The sequence below is a fragment of the Grampus griseus genome, assembly GCF_964374135.1.
Source record: "Grampus griseus genome assembly, chromosome: 1".
Taxonomy (NCBI): domain Eukaryota; kingdom Metazoa; phylum Chordata; class Mammalia; order Artiodactyla; family Delphinidae; genus Grampus; species Grampus griseus.
In genome coordinates this window covers 117,285,382-117,298,919 of record NC_139017.1, presented here as the reverse complement: position 1 = coordinate 117,298,919, position 13,538 = coordinate 117,285,382, and positions in this window count along the sequence as shown.

The window sequence follows — 13,538 nt, the reverse complement described above, 5'->3', positions numbered from 1 at the left end:
ATCGGCATCAAATACCGTTAGTTGTTTTTCTTGAAGTGGTAGGATCACTTCCTTCATTTTTCAAGAAAAGATCTGCCCAATGCCCGAGTCTAAATAATCATACTTTGTTAGTTTTCCTTTCAAATAAAAATTGTGTTCAAGGAAAAAATCAACTAGTTGAGCTCGTGACTCAAGCAGTTAGACAAGTGCTTTTCCTTGTAACAACAATTGTATTTACGTGTACAGTGGTGCTTTATTCATCTTCCCCATTTCATCACATAGAATATTAAAAGGAAGTATACTCAAGGTTTAATAAAATTAATAATTCTTACTGGTCCATTAAGAACCCTCTTAACTGAAACCACAATTTACTTTATAGCAAGTGCATGGCCTTGAGGAACACAATGACTACCATTGCAGTTTGGTGTCACTGTCTTAATTCATGCTAAGGCACTAACACTTTTACCTACTACCATTGCTTTTGTATCTTTGTGGCAATGTCAACAAAGCAAAAAAGGCAAATACATCTTAGTATTATTATAAAAACAGTTTTGCCCTTATAGTCCCCTAATGGGGTCTCAGGGACCTTCCCACCCTCAAGTGGACTACACTTTGAGAACTGCTGGGCTAGAGGAATTGTCTTGTGGGAATGAGTTCCCCAAGGGAAGCCAGGAACAGGCATGCACTGGTTTGAGTATAAAGTTCAAGGATTAGCATGCGTACCCTTGTAGTTGCTAGATGGGATTCTGCCCTAATCATTAAATTGCCTAATAAAGTTCAAGGATTAGCACCTCTGAGATAAGTGTGGTATGGATGACAGGGGCAACCCTTAAATGAGGTTGGTAAGAGGGAGAAAGGTTTTAGCAGAGTCCTAAAGCTCAGAAGCTCAGATTCTGTGGTAATTGCTCTTCAAGGAAAACCAGAAGTTTCTGTAGTTCATAGGGACAGAATGATACTGTTCATCTGTTTCCTCATCTGTAAAATGGGAATGTAATATTATTATGGTGTGAATTAATGTATAAACAGCTTAGAACAGGGTCTGGTACATAGTAGGGCCTATGTAAGTGCTGCTGTTGTGAAAATGGAGTTGGGCCCTAGTTATAGGATGAATTAGGAAGCTGTTCTCAAACTTCAGTAAGCAGCAGAATGCCATGCAGGGCTTGTTAAAACACTGATCGTCAGTCCCCACCTCTGGAGTTTCTGATTAGGGATTTCTGAGATGGAGGTCTGATCTTCTGGATAGCACGCTCCCTGAAACTCTGAGTCCGAGGAATTCATTTGGCATCCTTTTTTTTTTTCCCGGGTTATTCAGCAAGCCATTGCCTTTTAGTTGATATCCTTGGATGAAAAGTAATGTCTACTTATTCTTCCTGTTTCATTTGTTTTTTTCATTTAACTTTGTCCAAGAACTGAAATGTTCTCTCTCTCTCTCGCTCTCTCTCTCTCTCTCTCTCTCTCTCTCTGTGTGTGTGTGTGGTTTTTCCTCTGGGACAGTTAACTGATTTAGTATATACTTTTTTTTAACAAGCTGTTTTGCCATGCCTCATTGTTATTAAAGCTAGGTCAGATGGCTGGGTTCCAAAAATTCACCTGATGCCAACAGTCTTACTCACCAGCATGGTTTTCAACAACTCTAAGTACCTTGACTAATATCACAGGGCATCTCTGCCACTTTTCTGAACTTGCCAAAGCTTACTTTCTTTTGGGTCTTTGAAGTATAGACAAGGCTGCTGCTTTTAAGGCTGCTGATGAAGATGTGCTAAATGAAGAGTGTTGGTAGTTTGATGATTACCAGTGATGCTGGTTTCAAAGCATATTTCTTTTAATAAGTATGCAAGTGCCAGCCATACGAAAAGCTTTGTGTTAGATGCTGAGAACGAAACAGACGGCAAGATAGGCATGGACCAGTGTGGGTCACCGATAAGCCAACAGGCAGTTATGAAACAGGGAAGGACGGGGAGCTGATTGGGCTGAGGGGGGCACCTAATTCATGGGGCAGGGATGTGTTGCCAGTGTATGTGATATCAGAGCCGAAACCTTGAGAGAGGCTATGAATTAGTCAGGTAAAGAAAGCAGGAAAACCACACGGATAGTATTCCAGGCTGAATAAATAGTGTGCAGGAAGACCTAGAGGAGAGTGAGATCACAGTGTCTTTGAGAAAAAGTTTAATTTGGCTGGTTCGTTGAGGTTAGGTCTGGGGTGGGGGGTTGTAGAATGTAGTAAATCACCAGAAGGTAGGAAGGTTAGGCAGAGCTCTCTATGCCTTTTGGGTTTCTTAATCTCAGCACTGTTGACCTTTGGGGCCAGATCATTCTTTGTTGGGGCGGGGTTGGGGGTTGTCCTGTGCATTATAGGGCGTGTAGCCACATCCCTGGTCTCTGCCAACCAGCGTCACCCCCCCTCCCCGCCCCCACCGCCAGTTGTGCCAACCAAAAATGTCTCCAGACATTGCCAAGTGTCCCTGGAGGATGGGAGGTAAAATTGCCACTGGTTGAGAGCCACTGTTACAGAGTTTTGTCTTTAAGGGCAGTGGAGGGCAGGTGCCAGGTTTTATTCCGGTGAGTGACATGAACAGATTTATACCTTTGGCCAAGCACTGTGAGAGTGGCGTGGAGAATGGTTGGGAGTTGGCAAGACCGGAGGCAGGGAAACATATTGTTGCGGCAATTTGAGTGGAAACTACCAGCCATTTGATCTAAGGTAGTGGCTGTAAGGATGGAGAGAAGTGTATGGACTTGAGATATATTTAGATGATAGCATTGACAGGCTTTGGTGACTAATTAGACATGAATGGCGAGGGAAAGAGAGGAATCAAGGCTGTCGCCAGGATTCTGCTTGGTCCCTGAAAAAAGATGGGGGTGCTATTGCCTGATAAAGGGAGCACAGGAGGAGGAACAGATTTCTTCGGGAGGATCAGGAGAGAATGGCATGGATTTAGATATGTCGAAATTGAGGTGCCTTGTGAGAGCCAAGAGGAGATTTTCATCTGTAGGCGGAGTTTTTGTTCTGGAACTGAGACGGATCAGAACCAATAACTATGTGAAAGTTGAAACTCTAGGTGAGCCTGAGGGAGAATGCATTGAGTGTGAAGAGCAGGACACTCAGGGTAGGTCCTGGCAAGAGTAGGAGGGGCTGATACGGAGGAGGAAAACCAGGATGTGGCAGTGTCAGGGAAGTTTAGAAGAGCTCAGTTCTGTGAAGGGGAGCTAGCTTTGTGTCCATGGCTAAGGTCCTTTCTTTCCTTCAATGGATTTAAGTTTCATGTGGTGCCAGATGTTCATTAGGGTCATTCTACAGTGACTGGAAACTCCAAGAAAACAGAAGGGTGACCGGTTATGGAGATGGCCACATTTATGCCTGATACAACCCAAACGGAAGCTCTGAATCAATAAATCTAGAGTCGAAGACAGATGCCGTGCCTCTCCAGGATTGATGCTGGCCCAGACTACTGAATCATGTAGTGGGCTTTGTAATGTAGGCAAATCTCCCCATCCAGAGGTTGCTTGCCGCTTCCGTAAAGAAAAATCTCTTTTGGGTTGATGAGTAGCAGAACTGTGTTTCTTTTTTATAAAAGCCACTTTTGATGAAAAAGTAATAACTTTAGAGATCGTGTAGCTATCACTGAAGTGTTACGATGCCATATAGCCATATCTCCAGGATCAGCATTGTATAATACTGTATGATTTTTTTTCCCCTGAGTGGTATGTGTTCCAGATACCTGACTTTGGAAGGTACTAATGTATTATTTACATGAAACTAAGATCCAGTGCATTCTAACTGGGTGTGGTTTATCACAACTATTTCAGAGTTGGGTCCTGTGGCCATATGCTAATTTGACTTGAAGGAAATTCTGTGCTGTGTACTTGGATTTCATGCTTAAAAATTTCATCAATCGTTTCACAGCTCTATTAATTAAAATAAGATGCTTCATAACTTTTTCTGCATAATATGGAATGCACTTGGTAGCTCATATTTGAATTAAAACCCTTAGAAGCTTTACATTTTCTGGTCTGGCAATCTTTGTTTTTCTAATTTATGTGTCCCATTTGTCCGGAAGGAGTTGGGAAGTTGAAATTTACAGTCATCCCAACTGGGAGAGTTAAGACTCTTGATTAAATGAGAGCTTGTTTGTGTATTCAAACGGAAAACTGTGGTCGGGCAAAATAAAATTTGTAGTAAATTTCTAGCGGGTTATCTCCCAAACTTAGTGCAGTGTCCTCTTTCCTGGTAATTCCACCTGCCCAACCCCACATGCTGACTATGGGAGAAACCATTTTTGTATATACAATTTTATAGCAGTGACTGATTGGACCACAGTTGGGTTTCAATACCAAGCTATGCTCATCAGCCCCTGCATCTGGGACTTTGTAATTGGTTCTACCAGATTTCCAGCATGTCTTTGGGTGTGGCCATTTTCTGCTGTGTAAATAGGGAAATTGAGGAATCAGGTCTACAGATATGGAAGAAGGAAGGGAGAGGAGCAGAGACAAGCAACAGAGAGGAAGAACTCCCAGGTTTCTCTTGAGCATCTCAGTCCCCAGTTCCAGTATGTTCCCAAGATCCGGCTCATCTATGGCTTTGGAGGTCTCTCGCAGACCCCTGAATCCTTCTAGTAAATCACCCTGTGAGCTTAAGCCAGCTCATGGTTTCCTGCACATGGGAGCAATGAAATAGGCTACATTGCCTAGATTTCTATTTTCTGATTGGGTGCTTATCATGCCTTGTTTATATCCTAAAACAAGCTCTCTTATGAAGTGAATATTGTTTGATAGCTTTAAGTTGAGCTAGTCTTTGGTTTAAATGTTATTGATATTTTCTGAAAAATATAACAATGAGTATAGGAAATGTAATACCACACACACAAGTTTGAAACCAGATTCTTAAAACAAAGGAAGGGTGTGTGTGTGTGTGTGTGTGTGTGTGTGTGTGTGTGTGTGTGTGTGTGTGTGTGTGTGTGTGTGTGTGTGTGTGTGTAAGCAATGGCTGGTTCCAGGTCTAGGAATCCAAGCCTTTTAAAGCTTGATGTGTAGACAAGGAAAAGAGAGTGTAGTGTCTCAGTGGGGGTTAGGAGCAGTACTGTGGTGACCAAAAGTAACCTTGGGGTGAAAGGTTGTTCCCAAGTCTTTTCCCAGGAGACTTTGTTTCTCATTTTCTAGTCCGATTCCTCTTTGTCCCCTGAAATACATGCTTTGAGAGCCCAGCCTAACTGGGGCCCTCTGATCACCCAGTGTTTTTTTGTTTTCTTTTTTTTTTTGCGGTACGTGGGCCTCTCACTGTTGTGGCCTCTCCCGTTGCGGAGCACAGGCTCCGGATGCGCAGGCTCAGCGGCCATGGCTCATGGGCCCAAGACGCTCCGCGGCATGTGGGATCTTCCCGGACCGGGGCACGAACCCGTGTCCCCTGCATCGGCGGGTGGACTCTCAATCACTGCGCCACCAGGGAAGTCCACACCCAGTGTTTTTAATGATTGGGAAGAAGACTGCTGTTGCATCTTTGACATTTGAAGATTAATAATAATATCCTTACAAAGTTCCTCTGTCCATAGCACAGTAATGCAAAAACAAATTGTATCCCAGCGTATCTAGTGTGTTCCTTTTTTATTATCCAAAAACTGTGAATAAATATGGGTTTATATACTGCATATAAACATATATTTGTATGTAGACATGCATTTGTATGTGGAGATAGATATGTCTTGGTATGTTTAGAAAGATTTTGTGATAGATAGCCCCTAAAGAGTTAAAAGTGATTACTTCTGGAAAGTGGGGTTGACAGCAGAACAGGAAACTTTCACTTGTTTTACCTTAAATTTTTTAAAGTGGTGACATTAAGATTGAGTTTAACTTTATATGCATTTTTATTACTATAAAAACAAAATTTTAAAGTTTTGTGATTTGAAATCATTATAATGAGAGATGAAAAACCAATAGTTGTGCTTACCTAAATATGATTAGCTATTAATTAGGTTGTTAGAATAGTGTGATGTGTGCGTGTCCATGAGTATGCATGTGTAAAGGTATAAGGAAAACTGATAACTGACTTCTAATTATAATAGATTGGGAAATTTTAGATGTCATATATAAATGTTTTAGATAGTGAAAGTTGTGAACATCCACTTCCATTATTGTGTAATTTCCAAATTATTAATTGACATCAATTGGTCTTTATGTAGCATACTCCTATTTTGTAAATGTCAGTTATGTTCATTTAAAGAAACTTTCTCATAGTGACTTTTTAAATTTCACTTCATCTCATCCTGGTTATGGCCTTTAGAATCCCAACGTAAGGTTCTTAGAAACTTCTTGGTACTTTTACTGTGTATTTATGTTAACATCCTGTCATCAGTGTTTATGTAAGTGAGGGTATATGGAAAAATGTATAAGGGAAAGGGGAATTTGAGAAGCTGGTCCAAGTATTATTCAGTGTAAATATGAATGAGCTATATTTCTTGGTTTTTCTTGGAATGAAAAGAAATTGTTGCAAACATAGCAGTAAAGAGTCATACTTCTTGGTTCTGTTACTTGCTGGATCTTTGATTTTGGACAAGTTATTTAACCTTTCAGAGTCTTAGGTTTTTCATCTTCATTCATTCATCAAATATGCTACGACACCATGATGATTCAAAATTTCCCCTTGTACCTTACAGTCTACATTGCTTCTAAAATGTTAGCAAGCATCAAAATCACCTGCAGAGTTTAACGCAGATAACTGCATTATGCTTCCAGATTTCTGATTTAGTCCCTCCCAGGTGGGAGCCCCGAAGTTTCATTTCTAACATGTTCCCAGGTGATGCTGATGCTACTGGTCCCAGAACCACACTCTGAGGGCCATCAGTCTAGAGCTTGCAGGCATTAGTCAAAGTTATCGAATTCCAACAGTGCTGACTAAGTAGTACGGAAGAGAAAGGGCCTGGTGCTACAAAAGGGCATGTGAACTTTGGGAGGTCAGGTAAGGTTGCCCTGACTGAGTGGCTCAAGCAAAAGGCAGAGAATGAGTGGGTAAAGGAGGAGTGAGACTGAGTAGAGGCTCTGAGGAGGGAGCCTGGAGCCTGCTGGGAACAGTTTAGCTGTCGTACTGAGAACCAGTGAGTTGGAGGTCATGAAATGAAATTGGATGGACAGGTAGGGCCAGTACAGAGTCATGATAAGGATTTTGTCCTTTACTCAAAGGGCAGTGGGAGAGCATTAATGTTCCTAAGAAGAGACATAAGGAGAAGAAAGTACAGTGGAGTGGGAGGCAATGATGTGATCTCTTTAATGTTTCAAGACAAAGCACTTTACCATTGTCTGCAGTATTGAGAACATGAATGTGGGGAGACGAGAAAGGAGACGATGTCTAAGTCCAGGTGAAAATTGATGGCACCTTTTAAAATGGGGTTAATAATACGTAAGGTTGTTACGCTGAAAAAGTAATGATGTGCATAAAATACTCAGTGCTGGTGTACAGTAAGTACTTAGACAATGTTATTTGCTATTGTAATTAATAAAAACAAATATTTTGAGGCCCAGATGCTCTCAGGGCCATGGAAAATGCCATTAAAATGTCATCTACGCTTGAGTTTTCAGGCTTCTCCTACTCTACCCCAGCTAGAGTGACTTTTGAAAATGTGACAGTGAGCAAAAAAGAAAAAAAAAAAAGGAAAAAAAAAACGCAGATTATTAAATCCTTTCAGACTGAGCAGATTATTAAATCCTTTCAGACTGAGAATCTGAAAGGAAAGAGAATTCATCATTGAGAAGGAAACAGAATTTATAAGTGTCTATATGGCTAGTTGGCACTGATGATAATTGTTTGTAGTTCTCTTGTGTGTAGGAAAAAATAATGACTTTTCTGCTTAGGAGGTAGGTGGTAGGGAGAAAATAGCTGTCCAAAAAAGGAAGACTACAAAGAATAAGCTATATTTCAATGGATCTGCTAAATTAAAAATAAAAATAAGACGGAAAAGAAAGGTAAAGTGTGGGGTGAGATGTGGAGAATCAGAGGCCTCAGCAGGAAGGAGGTAAAGAAGTACCTTAGATAGTATCATTTGGGATTCTAACAGGAAGACCTGCAACAGGGCATGAATCTGTCCTTGGATTCAGAGTGGCAATTTCTAGTTTATAATTACTAATATCCCCCATGTACATAGCATTTGGCATGTGCAAAATATACTGGTAAATGCATTAGTAAAATTTAACTATCCAAAGCTCTGGGAGCATTGACTTGGTAGAATAATGGAATCCCCATTAAAGCAAGAGTAATTAACTGACTCAGCACTCCTTCTGGCTAAAGTGGCTAGGTGTCAGAGATGACCGTGAAGGGCACAGAGGGCAAATCAGGGGAATTTTCTGGCTACAACAGAAGGATGACACATGGAGAGACAAAGCCATTGCACGTACCTTTGAGTTTAACTCAGAGGCACTGTTCCTTACCCAGCGAGCAGGGGAAAACTGTTAATAGATGTTTCTAAGGGGGTCCCTTAAGTATGTTTGGGCAGATTGTGTGTGTCTGTGTGTGTGTACATATATACGTACATATACAATTAACCCCAAGGCTTTAAAGAAATTCAGCACAAGTATTTATTGTAAACCTTTGTGTAAGGTCTCTGCAAGGTTGTGGAGGGGATACATACATGGGTGAAGCCCTAAACTCTGTTTTCTGAAAACTGAGCCTCAGACAAAGGTGAAGAGCACCCCGACCTCTACTGCAAGTCCTTCTACCTCATCCTCTTCCAGTCCTGGCTCTGTTGAAGCTCTGCGTGGGAACACACGAATGTGTTGGTGAGTTGTTGGAAAGGGAAGTAGGGGTGATACTTAGACAACATCAAAGGAGAAGAATGAAGTGTCTGCAATCAGAGACTGCCTATTTTATGCTGATGAGACCAGTTAGTCTTAGATGTTGAGATGAATTTTTTTCAGTGAAAAATCTGCCTAGAGTCTTTAAAAAATGTAGGCAAGTCATCTATATGTGGCCTTAGTGCATTGCATTTTCGAAATACTGATTTATTAGGAGTGTATTGATGTGGCCTTTGGACTGTTGGTGTTAAATAGGGAGATCTGAAAGTTCTTCAGTTCATCTTAATTGTGAAGTAATTGCCTATCAAGGAAGGAAATACTTTCTGAGATAATCAGGTCTGCAGTTTTATAGGGATCCAAGTATGGTAACTTTTAGCGTATAATTAAACTTTATTGTTTCTGATTAGTTTGTGGGAAGTTGTAGAATCAGAGTTTAGAAAATTTTAAACAAAATTGTTATTATATATTGAAGAAAACTTAATGGCTGTCAGCCATGTGCAAGTGCTGTGCTCGGTCTTAGGATAGGTGCCAAAGAAATGTAAGGTTGTGCTCAGTCTCAGCTTCAAAGTAGAGTCACCTGGAGCACTTAAGAGACTTTTGGGGACCCAGGTGAAACTCAGATCAATGAAAGCTTCACTCAGGTCAATGGAGGCAGCACTCAGATCAATAAATGAAACACTCAAGTCAATGAAGGACACACTCAGATCAATGGAGGCTGCACTCAGATCAACGAAGGTAGAACTCACATCAGTTAAGTCAGAGTCTCTGGATATGGACCTAGGCATCACTAGTTTGTAAAGCTCCCCAGGTGATTTCAGTGTGTAGCCACATGTGAGAAATAGATCAAAGCTCGGGAGAGCTCTAAAAAACTACCCAGTATCAATTAAATAAAACCTCTGGGGATTAAGGTCGGGGTGGGGAGGGCTCCCCAGGTGATTGTGACACACATTGAGGGTTTAGCACCAATGGGATGGGCCTTACCCTCCAGAGGATACAGTCAAATGAGAGAAAAGGGTGATTTACCTGTGAAACTGTTGAGGAAAAGTACGAGAAAGTCTATGTTTGAACACCAAAAAAATAAAAAAATAAAAGCCAAGGAGTGATAAGAAAACATAAGTAGTAAATATTTGATGATAAAATGGTTTGTATTTAGCATGTTGATTCAGACAGAAATTGTGGTTTTGAAGTGTAGAAATTCTTGGAAATCCTTTTTTCCATCATATGTTTTCACCATTTATTCTACATTATAGATTAAAACTTGATCGTCTTACCTGCCAGAATTACTCTAAATTCTAGAGTGAAAGATTTAGAATTGAGAACTGCCCCTTTAATCTGGTCTCTAAACAAAGTCTGCTGTCTGTTTGTCAAGGAGAGTAGGGTGGAGCTGGGTTCCCTGGGAGAGCCATGACGGTAGAAGGAGTCCTTTTTATCCCACTGTGGAGGTGGGAGGTGGGGTGTGTGTGAGAGTGGTTGTTGGCCTGGATATCCAGGAGCATGTTTCTCAAACGTGCACTGTTCGGAATACTCCATATTGCAGGATGTGTGTTTTAAGGCTAAAATCAGGCAATAGCAGTCTTTTTCTATGGGGTGTGGGGAGATTTACTTGATAGAACTTTCTCAATTTAAGTTTTTTTGCCATAATCTTTTAGCCCTTTGGTAACTGCTACTGATAGTTTCTTAAGAACATTGAGTGAGAGGTGGCACTGGAGATTTCTTTGGATTTCCACAGCACTCCATCAGAATGCCAATAGCCTTGGAATTTTATATTATATTGTACCTTACCTCACAGGGTCCTTACATAGACTTAGATGAATTGGTATATGTAAATGCGCTTAGGACAATGCTGGGCAGATGGTGAGCACTCAATAAATGTTAGCAATTCTGTACTTTTCCCACTACTGTTGTTACTTCCATCATTTGTTTCGGGGGCTGTGGGGCCCTTGAGGGCAGGCAAGATCTCTTCCTTGTCTTTATTTTCTGAATCCCCTAGCACAATGCCTGGCACAGAATCACGACTACTAAATGTGTGCTAAGTGAAGGATGGGCCAGCTTGGACCTGATCGGCCAAAAACACTTATGCAATTATTGTAAGTGTAGTATATCAGCATTTCAGTGGTGTTCTACCTGAGTGAAGAGCTCCATGCCTTCCAAATGCTCTGACATGTCAACATTGTGGAGAATGACTGCTTTAGAGGAAAGGGCTTGTTGTACATTCACTCGTCCAGGGTCTCTCTTTGCCTTCTTAATGGTGGAGAGTCCATTCCACCTCCCCGCCTACCTCCCTGACTGCTCAGTGTTCTCCAAATCACAGGTCGGTCCCCAAGTCATCATGCCCTGCAGAAGACTGACCTCAGGGCCAAAAACGTGGTAGATAAAGATGTGGAGAGAGAGATCCTGGTGATGTGCCAGCTGGACATCTGAGCCCTCTTTCAAAAGAACATCTTGTTTGGTCCCATCCGGCATCCTCTGAGGGAAATAAGTGTGCGTTTGTGAATGGGACCCTTGCTGCTACTACTTTTCTGTTGTCAAGGAGGAGGGGAATCTACAATGGATTGAGACATTGAAAGTACATATATTTTTTTCCTCCCAAAGAAACCAAAAGCATTTCCATAGCTATATTAGCTGATGCTGCTGATTTTATGCTTCAAAGGATTGATAATGAGTACCTGGCAGTAAGTACTAAATCTGTGTGTGGTGAATGACAGATTAAGCACTAGGGATGTTAAAAGATTAGACCATGGATTCCCCAAACAGGAAATGTCAGTATTATTTTCCATCTTGGAATTGAATGAAGTTGCCTGTATGTTTCTCACCATAGCCAGTGCCATTACATTCTCCCAATTTGGTTCTTACATTGTTTCTCTCTTTAGGACATCATTCATTTATTCAAATAGTGTTTCTTGAGCTCCTTTCATGTTATGGCTTTGTTCTAGCTACTGAGAAAATATAACGAAATGTGAGACATGGTCTTTTGACCCTAGAAGCTTATATTTCAGGAAACAGAAAAATGAGACCATAAGATGTGAGGTCTTACGTGATAAAGTTCTATGAAGCCATGGTGAAGGAGTCCTTTCAAGTGAGGGGAGCAGCACAGAAAAAAATACCACCTTTCAGCATGAATATAATCATGCTTCATCTGTTGTCAGCCTGAGATAGCTGAGGGCTGGTGGCTTTTAATTTTCCTCTAGGCTGTGGAAGACAGTGGGGATGGTAGAACTAGGAGTATGGTCATTGGAGTTATTTCTGGATTTGAATCCTGACCCTGCCAGTCTTCAGTTGTAGGGCTTTAGACAGGTGACTTAATATTTCTGAGCAAAACTAACTACATCTGTAGCTTTCAGAGATGAGTAAGGAGTAGCACTAATGCTCACAGCTAGCAAAGTATTTGGCACTTAGAAGGTATTCAATAGGTGGTGATGGTTATTAACGGTAATCGTAGCAGTAAAGATATTTCTACTGGGCCACTAAACTCACACTTAAAGGGTTACTTCCTACAAAACAACTCCATTCACCTTGCCCAGGTTAACCTGTCTTTCTTTATATGAAAGATTTAGTACTTTTCATTCCCCTAAATTAGCAACATTAGACAATATATCATGGAGTAATGCTTGCTTTCGTTGAGGAAGCAATATGTTTTTTATTTTTCATTTCATTGACATTTCTTAAGAATTCCCGAAGAAGGAAGCCTCAAGTAGTTTCCACCTCATATTAAGAGGTGGTTGTCAGTCTAATATTTTAGACTTCTGGTTCCTCTTTCTGTCATTTCAGTGGTAACTAGCAACAACAAGCTTTTTCCTTCTTGTGTTTGAGTCACTGTGCTGAATATCTTACACGAGTAATCTCATTTAATTCTCCTAATAGTTCTGTGAGGTAGGTGTTAGCCCCATTTTATAAATTATGAACCCGAGTCCTCAGCTGGCCAGAGAGTGATAAGGTGGGATTTGAACTCTGGCAGTCTTGCTCCAGAGCCTGTGCTGCTCTCCCTGGTGCCTGGCTGTCAGCTCCTTGCACTTATGGTGTTTAGCACCATTTGGGAGACTACACAGTAAGGGTGGTTACCTGCCCCCATTTCAAATTGATGCTAAAGGATGGATGTTAAATTTATCTCCTCTCCAGTGTTGATTCTCCACAGTCCAAATTCTTTACTGGCTGTTCAATTTTCTCCTTGGATGCTCCAATGTACCTATCATATAAAATGACCTTGGAACCTACTTCATGAGGAAGCTGTACTGTCCTTAGACCTGGGCAAGAGGAACTGGGCCCTGAGCCCTGTCCCTATGCTTCAGAGGGATCCACTTTAGTGTTTGCTTTCAGCTGCTCCCACCCATGGAGTGAGGAGTCCCCATGGACAAGGAGATGGATTGCCTGGAAACTGCACCACCCCTTCGGCACCACAGGAACCTAGGACCCCAAGACTCTCCACCCACATAGCTCTTACCCTATCTCAGGACTTGCTGGGAACTTTTCTCTGGGCCAGTCCTCCTGAGAACTGACTTTGGCTCCCTAGAGGGAGCACCTCTAGGCTCAAGGGATATGGGAGGCTATTGGGATGATGCTGCATCTTACAGGGTGTCCTGACAATCACTAAGACCCTGATTTTTCTATATCAAAGTGTTTTGCAAATGATAAGGTATTGTCTTAATCTGTTTGGTCTGCTATAACAAAATACCATACAGACTGGATGACTTATAACCAACAAAATTTTATTTCTCAGTTTCGGAAGCTAGAAGTCCAAGATTAGGGTGCCAGTATGGTTAGGTGAGGGCCCTCTTCTGGGTGGCAGA